Below are 14252 nucleotides of genomic sequence, written 5' to 3' on the forward strand. Positions count from 1 at the left end.
GTTAAAAAGAACCTGCGTTTTTGTATCTTCTATCTTTCTTAGCACATCTTCCTCCCTCCTACCCTTCCTCCTTCCCTCTCTCCCTTCCTCCCTTCTTCCTTCCTTCCTTCCTTCCTTCCTTCCTTCCTTCCTTCCCTTCCTTCCCTTTCTTTCCTTCTTTCCTTGCATTTTCATAATCAGGTTGGAAACTACTCTGTCTAGACCGAAAAACTTTCACTACTGCAATCATTCCACATGCATCGCCTCAGTTCATTAGTTTTAGACCATCTGCTGCCCTCTTGTGGCCATGTAATCCACCTACCTATGCCCCAGCTCTAAGCACTTAATGGTTTTTGTCAGTTGAAGGAAACGGTTTTGTCAGTCAGAAGAAACTGACATCTCAAACTATAACTAACTTCCTTTTTTTCTGCCCCGTATTGCATCATTGTCTTCTAATGCAATTTGGCTCTAAAACACGTAAAACTTACACGTCAGTGATCATTTTAAAGACAACGTACAGTAAATACATCATGAAGTGAATTGTCTTCTGAGGAAATTTGCAAGTAATGCTTTTCACCTTCTCATGTTGTGTCTTGGATAAGCCATTTTATATTAGCAGATAATGTCCAAATATAGAAATAAAAATCACTTACTGTATAGCAAAATATATAAAGTTGTAAAAATACTTCAAGAAGAGCTTCAGGTAAATTCCTGACCAAAGAGATTTGATTAAACCATATCTTTATATAATACTTATAACAATTATAGCAAAAAGGAATTGTTTCAGGTAGAATTATTAATTATGTCTTTGTAATACGTTTTGGAAATTTGGTTTTCTAAGAGATTCTTAATTTCAATACCAAGTAATACATGAACCAATACATTCATCTCTGAAGTCATTGCACTTTATTTTATAGCCTTCTCTTTTATATCAAGATTCCAATGTTCTTTTTGGGTCAAAAGAATAAAGCCAAAGCTAAAGCAAGGATAAAGAATCCTTTTATTAAATTTGACGTGCATGTCCCTGATATTCCTCATTGCACTTTTATTTTCAGCTTCTCATTATCATTACCATTTTAAATTAGGAGCAGAGATATTTAACTTGTTCAATATAATGATTTAATGAAAACTAAAGAGCTAATTCAGAGTAGCACCTTATACTCAGATACTCTGAGTGCTCAGCAAAGCTGACAATTCCATTTAAGGGGAACATTTTTTTTTCTTTATTTGGACTGTTGTTTAAAGACTATATTAGGTAATTCAAATGTTACTATTGAAATGATTCCTAATTAAAATATTCAAAAAGATGGGGAAAAGGAAACAAAGATTGAATGTTAAAATCTGGTGCTACTGCAGTGTTGACGTGTGAGACATCGTCACTCTGAAACACCCAAGAGGCAAGTCAAGGTTGTGTTTAGAGACCAGCAAACAAGAACAACAAATCTTCTTTGAAAATAATATTAAACGTGATTTTAAAAAAATCAATATCTCTGTGGGAAAAATCAAAAACTTTGCAATTCCTAATACTTATTATATGATTTAGTACCGGTCACGGTTTGACTGTGTGTTGGGTGCATTCTCTTTATAAAATATAGGGTCTCTAAAGGTCTTAAACCAGCTTTTAGCATCATCATACCATATGATTAAACTGATTCTTTGGAGACAGAGAAAATGGAATAATGATTGAATGAGCAAAATATGGGCTATTGCAAATATTTCTAAGCTAACAGTTATGATGTACTTAAGCATGAATTACCAGTTATTGATCCTTGCATACAACTCTTTACCAAAGATATGGGCCCTTTCTCTATAAGCCTATCATCAGCTCTGGAATGGGAAAGATAACTGTGATAGTATCTGAAAGTACGATTTTATACATATACGTAAATGTGAAGGTTTCCTTCAGAACTGAGTGAAGAGGGGAGACATTTTTCATCTGGATTAAACTTGACTATTCACTTACCATTTTAAAGTCTCCTATGACTTCTCTTCTTTACCATCAGAGCATAATCTAACCCAGAGAATAGAGCCAAAGGGATTGTCTTAGGTTGTTTTAGAGAAAAGAGTAACTTTCCTAGTTATATACTTTAAATGTACAGCATTCCTCTTTATTAAATAAATGTGTTAAGTCTAACCTTATGTATGCAAAAAATAAATTTTTCCCATCTGAAATATGGTTAGTCTGTGCATAGTATATAAAATCTGCTCCAATTGTTTAAACAAAATAAACATGAGATATCTATTTCTTGCTGTGAGATCATACTAACTTATTACTTTAACATTCAGTTTCACTAACAGAAACTAAATCCATCCCTAACCTAAAAGAAAATATTTTCTTTGCAAAGTATTTGTCTTGAAGAAACACTAAGCAGGAAAAATTCTGGCCTGCAAACTCCATTCTCCACTCAGTAGGCACCCCCCGGTTCAAATATGCGCATGTTACCAAAGAATCAAGCTAGACCTGTTCTATGATTCACAATCCAAACTCTGCACTGAATCAGGAATGATGCTTCTTGTGTGACTTCCCAAGGATTTGTATTTATAAAATGAGCTATAGCTATTTTTCCTCCATTACAAAGAAAAGATGTTATTTCTTATTGCCTTTCCTCAGGGTTTCATGGGACAAGAAAACAAGCAATTAAAAGCAATCACATGTGTAAAGTAGCATGTGATATGACTTGTCTCAAAGGTTAAGCAAGAAACTAAATCATTGAAAGTTGGAATGTGCTTGCATTATAAAATTAGAACTTCTGAACCCATTGTGTTGCTCAGTTTTCAAATTCATAAAATAAGAAGGACACTTGGCTTTCATTACAAATTTAGTGTGATTATTTGGAAATAAAAAATTTGAATTATGAATCACATGAAATCCTTCAAATGCAAATATTTCAAAATAGCAATATTGTCGGGCACTTTATGAGGCAAATTAGAAAGATAATGTCTCAAAGCCAAGATTTTGAAAAAAGCAATTAATTTGTATTAATTACAGATATATACCAGTAAAAATATTGTTTATTATTCAGTATGTGTTGGAAGTTGGTTATTATTAGATTTTTATTAAGCATGTATTTATTAAGCAATAGTATATATTTTTTCAACCTACGCTATTTTCTATGAACAAACCATGATTTGTTATCCGAAAGATACAGCTGTAACTGTGCTATTTTAGGAAAATAAATAAGATCACCTCCCTGTGTCCCCCACCCCTTTCCTCTCTCCCTCCTTCCCTTTCTTTCTTACTCCTTCCCTCCTTTTCTGTCTTCTTTTCTTCTCTCATCTCATCTCTATCCTTTTCTTTTCCTTTCCTTTCTCTATCCCACGAAATGTCCATGTGCACAGGCATGATGAATGCCTCATCCTGTGAATAAACTGGCAGTGTTGATCTACAGCTGTATGCAGACTGCATCTTTCTTCTGAAGCTGCAAGGCACACATTTAAACTCAAATCTCAGAGATTGCAGCACCTAGATTGCAGTACAAATTGGTATGACCAACCAGACCCAGCAACCATCGATCTTCATTCTTCCTGCCACCCTGTAAACTGAAACCTTTTGTAGCAAGAGGTAACTAAAATTCTGAAGTCGACTTGCAATAAAGGAAAGCAGCAACTTTAAGATTGGACTGAAATATCTGACAGCTCTCTGAAACAAAACAAAAACAAAATGTACCCAGGTTTCAGTTACGCTCTGTTTGGTTTCTTTTCTTGTTAAATAAGTGCTGGCATATAACTCATTAGACATCTTATGGGCAGCCCCACAAAGATGTAGGCAGTACAATTTAGAGTAAATGGGAGGTGTATAATTCAGCATTTACGCTTCTGGATAAATCAGGTTTCAGCATGTGAGATGTTTGCCATATACTTCAAATATTCTTATTTCCCTAGCTGCTGGCTCAAATTTGAATTTAAACAGGCATATAAACAATACATGGGGAAAAAAATCCCAAGTTTTTCTATAACAATTTCCATTAATAATGAAACCTTGTTTGAGGCAGGCAGTAAAGTAAAACTAGAGAACTTGTTTCCCTGATTAATTCCTTTACTTTGGATGTGGACAGGAGAACTGCATCCAGGAGGCTCAAACCAGAAGATCATCCATTTAGTCCATTCCCAGGCGGTTCTAAAATATTTTTACTTACTCTTGGAGACATTAAGTGTTACTCAGAGAATGCATTTTTAATAGAGAGGGCTTCAGCAGATTCTCTTTACTTGGTATCTCATCATTTCTGACCTGCGGATGGCCTTTCCTAACACGATGTGCCCAAACCCAGTGATCACATGTCTCCAAGAGTAAATTGACCTGAGTCTCTTAAATGAGCAGGAAGGGGAATAGAGGCGGCTGCAAATTTTTCTTCTATCAAGAAAAACAACGAACAAACAGAAACTAAAGTGTCTCTTATTTCAGAATTACTTCTTCTCCCTCGAAGGCAATCAGAATGTTGCAGAATGTGATTTCCATCCACAGTTATCAAAATGAGGTTCACCATTAAGTATCAACAAGCAAAATAAAACAACATACTGTCATTTGCCAACTAAACTGCCAAAGATTTACAAATGAATAACTAATTTACTCAGTGCTAGTAATGTTATGATGGTAATAACATTGCTACCTGTAGTAGAATACTGGCAAAAAATAGTAGGAGCCATTCTCCTATCTGAATATATACCCCTGGCAATGTGACTTTGCAACTCCTCTCATCAAGAGGTGGAGTATATTGGCCCTCCTCTTGAATCTGGGCTGGGCTTGTGACTTGCTTTGACCAACGGAATATGGTAGAAGTGATGTTTGTGCCAAACATAAACTTATTTTTATGTCTGCGTAGAAAATCCTGGAAGGCTTTCTCTCTTTTTTCTGCCCTTGGCGCGGTAGAGAATCACCTGTCACTGCTCCTTCAGATCACTCGTCATTACCTTACTGAGTGATGGAGCCTGTTATTAAACCCATTCTCATCCTTCAGATCCAGGTTAAAAATATTGGTTTCTCCTATTTTCTCTCTGAGAGGCCGATTTCTGTTGGTCAACTCCAGGTATAGCTTACTTTTTCGAATAAACATTTTAACCAAACCCTATAATTTGTGCAGGGCCAGACTAGGATCGGGCAAGTAAGGCAAGTGAGCCCCTTATCTCAGCTGCAAAATGTAAGGAGGCATCAAAAACACATTTATCAAAAAACGTTATTGTTTAATGCAATACTTCAAAAAGTTGAAATTAATGCAAAAATTGAACAAAATAGCAAAATTTTAGGTAAAGACAGGATGAGTGTGAGACCACATAGCATAATCTTTGGACTAAGTACGTCTAAATTCCGTGTCTTAATTTTGCCACTTTTTACTGTAAGACCTTGGAGGATTTATTTACCTTCTCCAAATGTGTTTTCTCATCTATATAATGTAGCTACTACTTTCACTGGGTCATTTAAAAACATTAAATAAGATGAGCCATCCAAGTGTTTAGCATGTCCTTATCACATTACTACTCAGTAAATGTACTGATTTCTCATTCTTTTTTCTAGGTGTGTATTTTTTCCTTTTGAAGCTTATCATTCACTGAACAAATCTTTTTTGGGTACCTATCAATGTTCTTGGGATTGCTCTTAGCAGTGTTTTTGAAATTATGCTATAATGGTAAGCAAAAACAGGCATGGGCCTTGAGATCAAGGAGCTTACATTCCCATGGGAAAGATAGACATTAATCAAATAATCGCAAACTCACATTCAAAAACACAGTGTGATAAGCATATAATGGAGGCATTATACGTAATTAGGCAATACTTCCTGCGTAAGTGCCAATCTGAGATAGGTACACTAATAATCAGGTGAAATGGAGAGAAAAGTAGCATTCCTAGATAGAGAATGGTCCTTTGCAAATGGTTGAATAAAGGAGTGCTTGAAGACATTGGGAGAGGTCAACAATGTCAGTTGCTCTAAGAATGTCCATTTCATTGGTCACCTTAGGGAGAGCTGTGACTCTATGTTTGACTTAAGTGAAGAAAGAAAGGGAGATGACAAATGGACCTATGAAACAGCAGTACTTCTATTACAGAGAGCAGTTTATTTTGTTGTTGTTGTAGTTGTTTTTCCACACCGCCCCCCCCAGGGTTCTAGACAGAGATAGGATAGGAAACAGAAGGAAAGTTTTTCTTTTGTTGATTGTTTGCTGAGGACAGAGACTTGATAATGTTTAAAAATCACAGCAGGAAGTTTTCATACCAGAGGGAGGGATTAAATACACAATGGAGAGGAAAAGTAATCAATTCAGTCAAATGCTTATGAGGGAAGAAGGGAATAAGTTTCAAATCACCATCTGTAGACAGGTGGAGAGGTAATAAATCCCCAGTTATGATGCAGAGAAGGGTAGGATGGTTGCAAATATAGGTGATTTGTGTTGGGTTGTGCAGAGACAGAACAGATTTGCATCATAAAATCAGAGGTGTCCTTTTCTCATTATCACTCTCCTGTGATCATGTAGTGAGTTCAGTTTCAGACCCAAGTACAAGAATGCGATCTTCTGTATACCATTCTGCCAAGTGACCAGGGGCTTCCCTTGGTCTTCGAGTCATCCAGTGTGGAACTGGGAAGGAGACTCCCCATGAAGTAGTCATGGTGGCAAAGGAAAAATTCCTGGCATTTGTAATTGTATTCATTTTCTATTGCTGCTATAATAATTTACTACAAATTTAGTGGCTTAAATAAGACAAATGTATTATTTTACTGTTCTGTAGATTAGAAGACTAACACAGATCTCACTAGGCTAAGATCAAGATGTTGGTGGGTTGCATTCCTTTCTGGAGGCTCCAGGGAAGAATTTATTTCCTTGCCTTTTCCAGCTTCTAGAGGCTGCCTGCTCTACTTGCCTCTTGATTCCCTTTCTCTATCTTCAAAAACCAGCAATATTGGCCAGGATCCTTCTAACACTGCCATCTCTCTGGCTCTTTCTTTTAATTGTCTTATCTACCTTTAAGGACTCTTGTGATTGCTTTGGGCCCACCTGACTAACTCAGGATAGTCTCCCTGTTTTAAAGTCAGTTGATGAGTAACTTTAATTGTTTGTGAACCTTAATTCCCCTTTTCTCATGGATCATAACTTATTCACAGGTTCTGGGGATTAATATTTGAACATCTTATTTTTTTTTGAAGGGGTGGTTATTCTACTTATCACAGTAACGTAATGGTAGATTATCTGAGACTTTGGGTTCAAACTGTGCAATATTTCTTTTTTTTTTTTTTTTTTTTTTTGCAGTCAATAAGAAATTTACTTGTTTTAAAAAAATCCAAATGCTGGCATTGTCTAGAAAAATTTAACAGGTTTATTTATAATTGTTATAAAGCTGAACTGCTGAAACTTGTTCACTGAAACATTTTGACTTGCATTAATGCTTTATGTCCCTGCATTTATATTAAAAATTCACACACAAATGAAAATGGAAAAACTGCCAATACCTGTTTCTGTCCCCTATTTTTCCACCTGCAATCATATACTTAGGTACCTTTTGACCCCACGGGGGGAAAAAAAAAATCTAACGTCCAGAACTACCAATAACAGGAAGATAATTTTTTTTTTTTTTTTTTTAAGAATGAAATGTTTCCCATCATAGTGGATTCTTAAGCACGTTCTCCACGTATGTGGCGTGCTAGCTGTATGTCTTTTGGCATAATTGTTACACGTTTGGCATGGATAGCACACAGGTTGGTGTCTTCAAAAAGGCCAACCAGATAGGCCTCACTTGCCTCCTGCAAAGCACCAATAGCTGCACACTGGAAGCGCAGATCTGTTTTGAAGTCCTGAGCAATTTCCCGCACCAGACGCTGGAAGGGAAGTTTGCCAATCAGAAGTTCCGTGGACTTCTGATAACGTCTAATTTCACGAGTGCCATGGTACCAGGCCTGTAACGATGAGGTTTCTTCACCCCTCCAGTAGAGGGCGCACTCTTGCGAGCGGCTTTTGTAGCCAGTTGCCTCCTCGGTGCTTTACCACCGGTCGATTTGCGGGCAGTCTGCTTTGTAAGAGCCATGGTATAGAGACCTCCTTACTTACCCCCCTTCTCCTTCGGCTGGAGCTCAACGAGCTAGAGGCGGTGCTGGCGACGGAGGGTCACAGCGGCGCGGCGGTGGCAGCGAACACAATTGAAAGATGGCTGACACCGAGTCTATCCCCCAACACACCTTTTTCTTTCATGAGGTCTCTTGACGCAAGTGCTGAGAAGGCAGGCTGTTCAGCTATCACAAACTCAGATCCAATATTTCCAGGCATTTAAATGGCAACAACTGCAGGGTCTTTAGGATCACTTACCTAGCACTTCTGAGTAGCAAACCCCTTCTCAATCAACTCTCCTGACTTGAGATCCTAGTCTTCTTCTCCACTACTTTCAGAACTTCCAGCCCCTCTATATTACTCCACAAGAACTCTTTGCCTTCTCTGGCAGTATCCATAGATTACAAATCAGACTAAATGGTACTTAAATGATTAGAAAAACTGTCTTCCTCTTTCTTGAAACCTGTGAGAGCTCTGTCATTTGAAACCCAGTGATTTGGCTGTACACAACTTACAAAGGAATAAATAGGGATAGGACATTGGCATTCTGATTCTGTCCTGGGGAAGTCATCATCCCTCACACCTATATCCAGAATGGGTTGAACAGAATGGATTGAATGACTTCTTCTGAAACAGCAAAAAGAAATAAACCAAAAACCCAAATGTAATCTGATCCATCTTTTGTTAAGGGTCTTTCTTCTCTTTTTGACATATAATATAAAGGATTTTGGGGGAAAGATTACAGATACCAGGAGACTACTCAAAGTCATATTCAGGCTAAAATTGTCTATTTTTTTAATATCAAAGACTAATTATAGTAATTGATGCAATGCTGTGCTCTAAACTTACAATTTTCTTTTAGGAAACAGAACCATTGGCAAATACTCTAACCTCTCATGGAGTGTTAGACTAAATTATCCTTAGAAATCATTGATACAGTACATTGAGGGAGAAGGGACATTTGCTCATCTCCCTATTAAGCCTCAGGCCTTGGAATAATGTCCCCTACATCCTGTGAAGCAGGATAGAAGACTTGATATGCTTGACTTTTAAATTAAAGAGATTCTTTAAAAGGAGAGGGAGGGTGGGAGGGAGATGCAAGAGGGAGGAGATATGGGGATATATGTATATGTATAGCTGATTCACTTTGTTATAAAGCAGAAACTAACACACCATTGTAAAGCAATTATACTCCAATAAAGATGTTAAAAAAAAAAACACATTTCAGAGGACTAAATAAATATACTTCTGGTTAAATGTAAAAAAGAAAACAAAAAACGGAGAGAATATGTAATGGAAAGCAGTTAGAGTTGAGAATAGGCCATAAAGACGAGCTGTTGGCTCCTGGAAGCAGCATCTAGAGAAACTGTCAGTACTCAGGATTTGTATATGCTTCTGTTTAGAGTTTGAGAGGCAAACATGGCCTGCAGAAATTTTTGGTGGAACTGCTACCCAGAGCCAAAAGACAAGGTTTATTTATCGCTTTAATGTATTAAACATTAATTTTTAATATCTAAGAAATAATTATTCATTCAAAACATTTTTTAGGTTCCTATCTTGATTCAGGCTTTGTGGCAAGTGCCTAGAGATACAAAAAGGACTGAAACGTGTTTGAAGGTTAAGAACTTTGAAGGATAAATGTAGAAATCTAAAACATCATTGTAGTGAGATGTGTTTTGATGAGTTTTAAAAAACACCAGGAGACATTTGTCAGGCACATAAATGGGGATGGAGATGATCCCTCCACCCATGACTGGAGGGGTTAATTCCAAGCAGAGTAACTGACATTGGGAAAGGCCAGGGGGAGGGGGTGCAGTACACCCGTGTGCAAGGAATTATAACAATGGCTGTTACATAAGATTCAAGTGGAAGTAGGGACAGTAAGTATTGAAAATGAAAAGATGGTAACTACCAGCACATAGAGGGTATTCTAAGACTTGTGACAGAGTGTTGAAATAAATCATTTTTGAATCAATTTTACAACTTTAACTTATATACATAGTCCATGGACTGTTTGCTTTGATACTTTCTTTAAGGCAACCCAGCTTTTCAATTGTATAAACTTATTTCAAAAATCTTGTATTAGTCCCATAAATAGAAAATTAGTACCTCTTGCTGTAAATTATAAATGGGAAGTAAGGTCTCAAAACTTCTTAAAAAATCACCATTAAAGACTAATCAGACACAATTATCTGCCAAGTAGAGTCTTAGGATTAATTGTAGGTGTCATTCATGGAATTAGCTTAGGATGGTAAGAGAAGCCAATATTGTGGAGAAGATAATGAAGTCGACGTTTGGTGTGATGCTTTTGAAAGGCCAGTGTTTGGGCACTTAAAAAGAATTTCAGCACCAAAGACAGGCCTAGAAGTTTAGCTCAGGGTCACAACAAGTTACAGGAGGAAGTTGACATTCCAAGAGTGGAGGACCATAAAGTTTTGTGAAGTTATAAATAGTCATTGGGCAGATTCATCTAAGTAATCAGCATTACCTAGACTAGAAAAGACTAAGAATATTGGTTTTTCTTTTTTGCTTTCCTTCTTTTTTTTCCCCCTATGTTCCAGTTCAACATTAACCAAAATTATCATCCATCACCCAAGGCAGAATTGATAAGAAAGATAAATTTTTTCTTTGGGTCATGCCCTTCTAATGTCACACTTCTGCTTCATGGTGATGACTTTCTTTTCTCCCTTCCTTTCTTCCTTGGTGTCCCAATTTCCATGGCTGGATTCTGTCTGACCTGGGACTGTCATGTGCCTTACCTGTATGTTGAAGTTGCCCTACATGTTCGGTTCCTACCCCCACAGATTCGTGTAGGAACTGCCTCGTATCACATTAGAAATAACGTTTGCCTATATTACATATCTTTAAGGCCTCACTTCCTCTAATAGTAAGTTAATCCTAGATGGAATAAGTATTTGAGAGTCATGGTAATATGATCATATATTAGTGTAAAAGGCATATCTTACATAAGCAAAAGCAAGAATATTTTAATGATGACTTTCTGGAGGCAGTATTTTTACTCTTCTGATCCAACCTATCATTGACATTAAATGCCAGTGAATTTCAAAACAAATGTTTTGCAAGAGGTCATGTTCTGCTCTTTCAGTCTGTGGTGTCAGAGAATTTCAGCCCAATTTGATACTCATTTGAGTTGTAAGATTTTTCTCTTTGACTAAGATAGTGGTTAGTGAGTATGCTGGATCTGCTTCTGATACCATCAACAATTTGGGACTTGCAACAAAACAATGACAATGGAAAGAAGGCTCGCTAGATTGAGGAGGACAAATCAGGGGATGAATTTTCCAGGCTAAAGTCAAGATTGTCAAGGAATGTAGAAGCAGTACCCTCAAGCAGTCCAGAGGGCTTACGGCACAGTACAACATGTAACACGCAACAGTATCTAATAAAACAGACAACTCTTAATGGTAATAGAAGAGCTTGAGGCTGGTGGGATTAGGCCAGATAAGAGTGCAATAGTATGTGAACTCTCCTATATACTGTGTCCCTTCTATATCCCGCACTATTTTAATTTTGCATTTGATTTGCCCTCATTTATAGGTTGCATTGTTAACTGTACCAAAACTTTTCCTCTTTGGAATATCTTTACCTCACATTCTAAGATACTCTTTCCAAAGGCACAACAAAGGTACCTTTTTTGCTATTTCCCCTGCAGCATTTGGCCCAGTGCTTTGCACATAGACTATACCCCATAAATTATGGTAGTTGGATGATTTAAGTAATTTTCTTTGTAAAGTACTAAAAAGTCTTAACCAACACGCTGAATAGAGATATAGATGTGAGGGAATCAGCTTGACAATAGCCAAAGCCTGTAATAGACAATGCATTTTAAAAAACATGATGCTATTGAATTTAGAATAAATTGGGAGAAATAATTCACTTTTATGGTGGATTAAGACAGTTCTACTAATGAGACATAGAAATGTTGATGATGTTCTTCTAAAGTGTGATTGGATAAAAGTAATAGAGTTGGCAATAAATCAGTTTTGAAGAAGGAAAAATAACCATAAAAATTTAGTACAACATAAATATATCTGTTATTGAAAAAGATTAGTTCTGAGATTATGATTAATATAGTCAATTATTTGATTTCAGGGTTTTTTTAATCTCTATTGTTCTGAGATTAGCCAATGAATTTAATAAAATTTTATATTTTTATAAATATATTTTAAAATTTTTATATTTTTTATCCCAAGCAATGAAACTGCAACATGATACAAGAGTAAAAATGCAGGGTCAGAGTTAAGAAAAATAATGAGAATCTCCAAAGACAAGAGACCCAGAGGCTAGTTTCCCCTCTATTATAAAGTACTGTGAGCTTTGAGGCAAACCATCTTTGGTCCGGGGGGTTTTGGATCTATCTTCAGTAATAATGCAAAAAGATTTATTGACCTCCAAATTTATTCCAGGCAATTTTGAGGCAGGTAGCCATTAACTTGAAATATTCCTAGCTTTAAAAGTTCCTTTCCATATCTAGATTTTTATTATTTTACTACCTATAACTGTGGTTTGTAATATTCTAACCTACTAAAGCTGTGTTTCAAAAGAAATGTGACACAGAATCACAATATATAAACCAGATCAAAGCAGTGAGTCAGGCGTGGAGGACTTATTCTCCATCTGTCTGATAATCCCTTCCAAACTTCCTCCTATACTAGTCTCAAAGAACTCTATGGTATAGTCAACTACAATTTAATACGAACTTGATTGACCTAGACTACACTCATTAATATTAGTTTAACAGAGAAAAAAAGAGTAAATAAAGTAGATGTAATATGCAAATCCTTTGCTCCAAATCTATCTATGTTTTCGCTTTGACCACATCTATTCTCATCTTCTTTTTCTGGCCTTCAAGGTAGTCCAGAATTTGGCCTTACTTTCCCTGGGTTAACTGAATTTACTACTAATCCCCAGCCCTATGCTGAAATATTTAGATCTATTTTCTCTGCCTTAAAAAGTAGGCACTGATTCTTGCTACGATACATCTGATCAGATGAATCCATTGTTTTATGAATATCATCTCCATTCTCTTCCTAGTTCTTTTTCAGGATCAAGTATCAGTCCCTTCTTGACTGACTTCTTCCAACTCTACTGTATTTAAAGTTTTAATAAATTAAGTACTAAATCTTATATTGCTTTGTGTTACTTGCCATTATTTTATGTATAGCTCTTTTGACTCCTGGACTATTCTCTTGATGGCCATGTATAATCAACTGAGAAAACCTCTTAATTTTTTCTATCCTTTTAAACTAAATTTGCCTACATAATCAAAACCCTTTAGAACTGCCAGAGTTTACATAGTGCTTAAGGCTTGGTGGTGCCTCCATTTTTGAATAATGTTGCTTTTCAGGGGTTTTCCAACTGACCCCCAAATTGTGAAGGTCATGACATGACTTAAAAGTGTCTGCTTCGGCACTGTTTACATTATCTTTTGCCTTCAATGCCGTATTCTTTACTTCTTTCTGGAATATGGACTAAGACATAGGAATCCCTATGTCTATAGGGATAATCCAGTTTTCTTCACACTTTGCACACATCATACCACATTTTAGAGAAAATCTGGGTCTCCAAATAGTGTTTGGTTGAAGATAGTGTTAACATCCAAGAGAATCAGACTTGATGCACGGATCCTAAGAATGGAAATTTCTAGTTGATGCAAATGCTCTGAAATCAGAAAGAGAGCAGATGGGGACAAATGTACCTACAAAGTTTGGAGAGGTTGGCTGAGACTTTAAGAACTGGAAGCTGGCAAGGGGCAGGCAAATGTCTAGGTCTCTAAACACTAGCAAGGTTTTAAACCCCAAAGAAGGGCTTGAGTAAAAACCAGTAATGAGGGCAGGAATTTATATATTTGGAGTAGGAAAGGGAAACAGAGATGTAGAAGGACCTGTGGATCTAGGGGCAAAAAGAAATCCAGGACTCAGACCCAGGATCTTCAAGGCTGAGTTTATAGTGGAATAACTAATTTAAATCACCAGGAACAGTGTCTTCTTTACATAGATCCTGCATAATAATCAGAGTTTCTCTGAGCATTAGTAAGCTCTTGATGATTGATATGTGTTTGCATTTTTAGAACCTTAAATTAAACCAGCCAATATTATTTTTAATTTTTATCATTTCTGTTATGTTTATCTTTTAATAGGATATTTGTATTTTCATCTTAAATATAGAAAATAGCATAATTATTTTACTTATTCTCTCAAAAAGCACAATTTTTTTCATTCTCT

The 14252-nt window shown here is 36.4% G+C and overlaps 1 pseudogene; it reads right to left on the reverse strand.

Moving 5' to 3' along the window:
* Positions 1 to 7538: 7538 nt before the first annotated feature.
* LOC132359646 (histone H3.3C-like) lies at positions 7539 to 8059 on the reverse strand (annotated as a pseudogene).
* Positions 8060 to 14252: the final 6193 nt, after the last annotated feature.

The sequence above is a fragment of the Balaenoptera ricei genome, chromosome 2 (genome assembly GCF_028023285.1).
Source record: "Balaenoptera ricei isolate mBalRic1 chromosome 2, mBalRic1.hap2, whole genome shotgun sequence".
Taxonomy (NCBI): domain Eukaryota; kingdom Metazoa; phylum Chordata; class Mammalia; order Artiodactyla; family Balaenopteridae; genus Balaenoptera; species Balaenoptera ricei.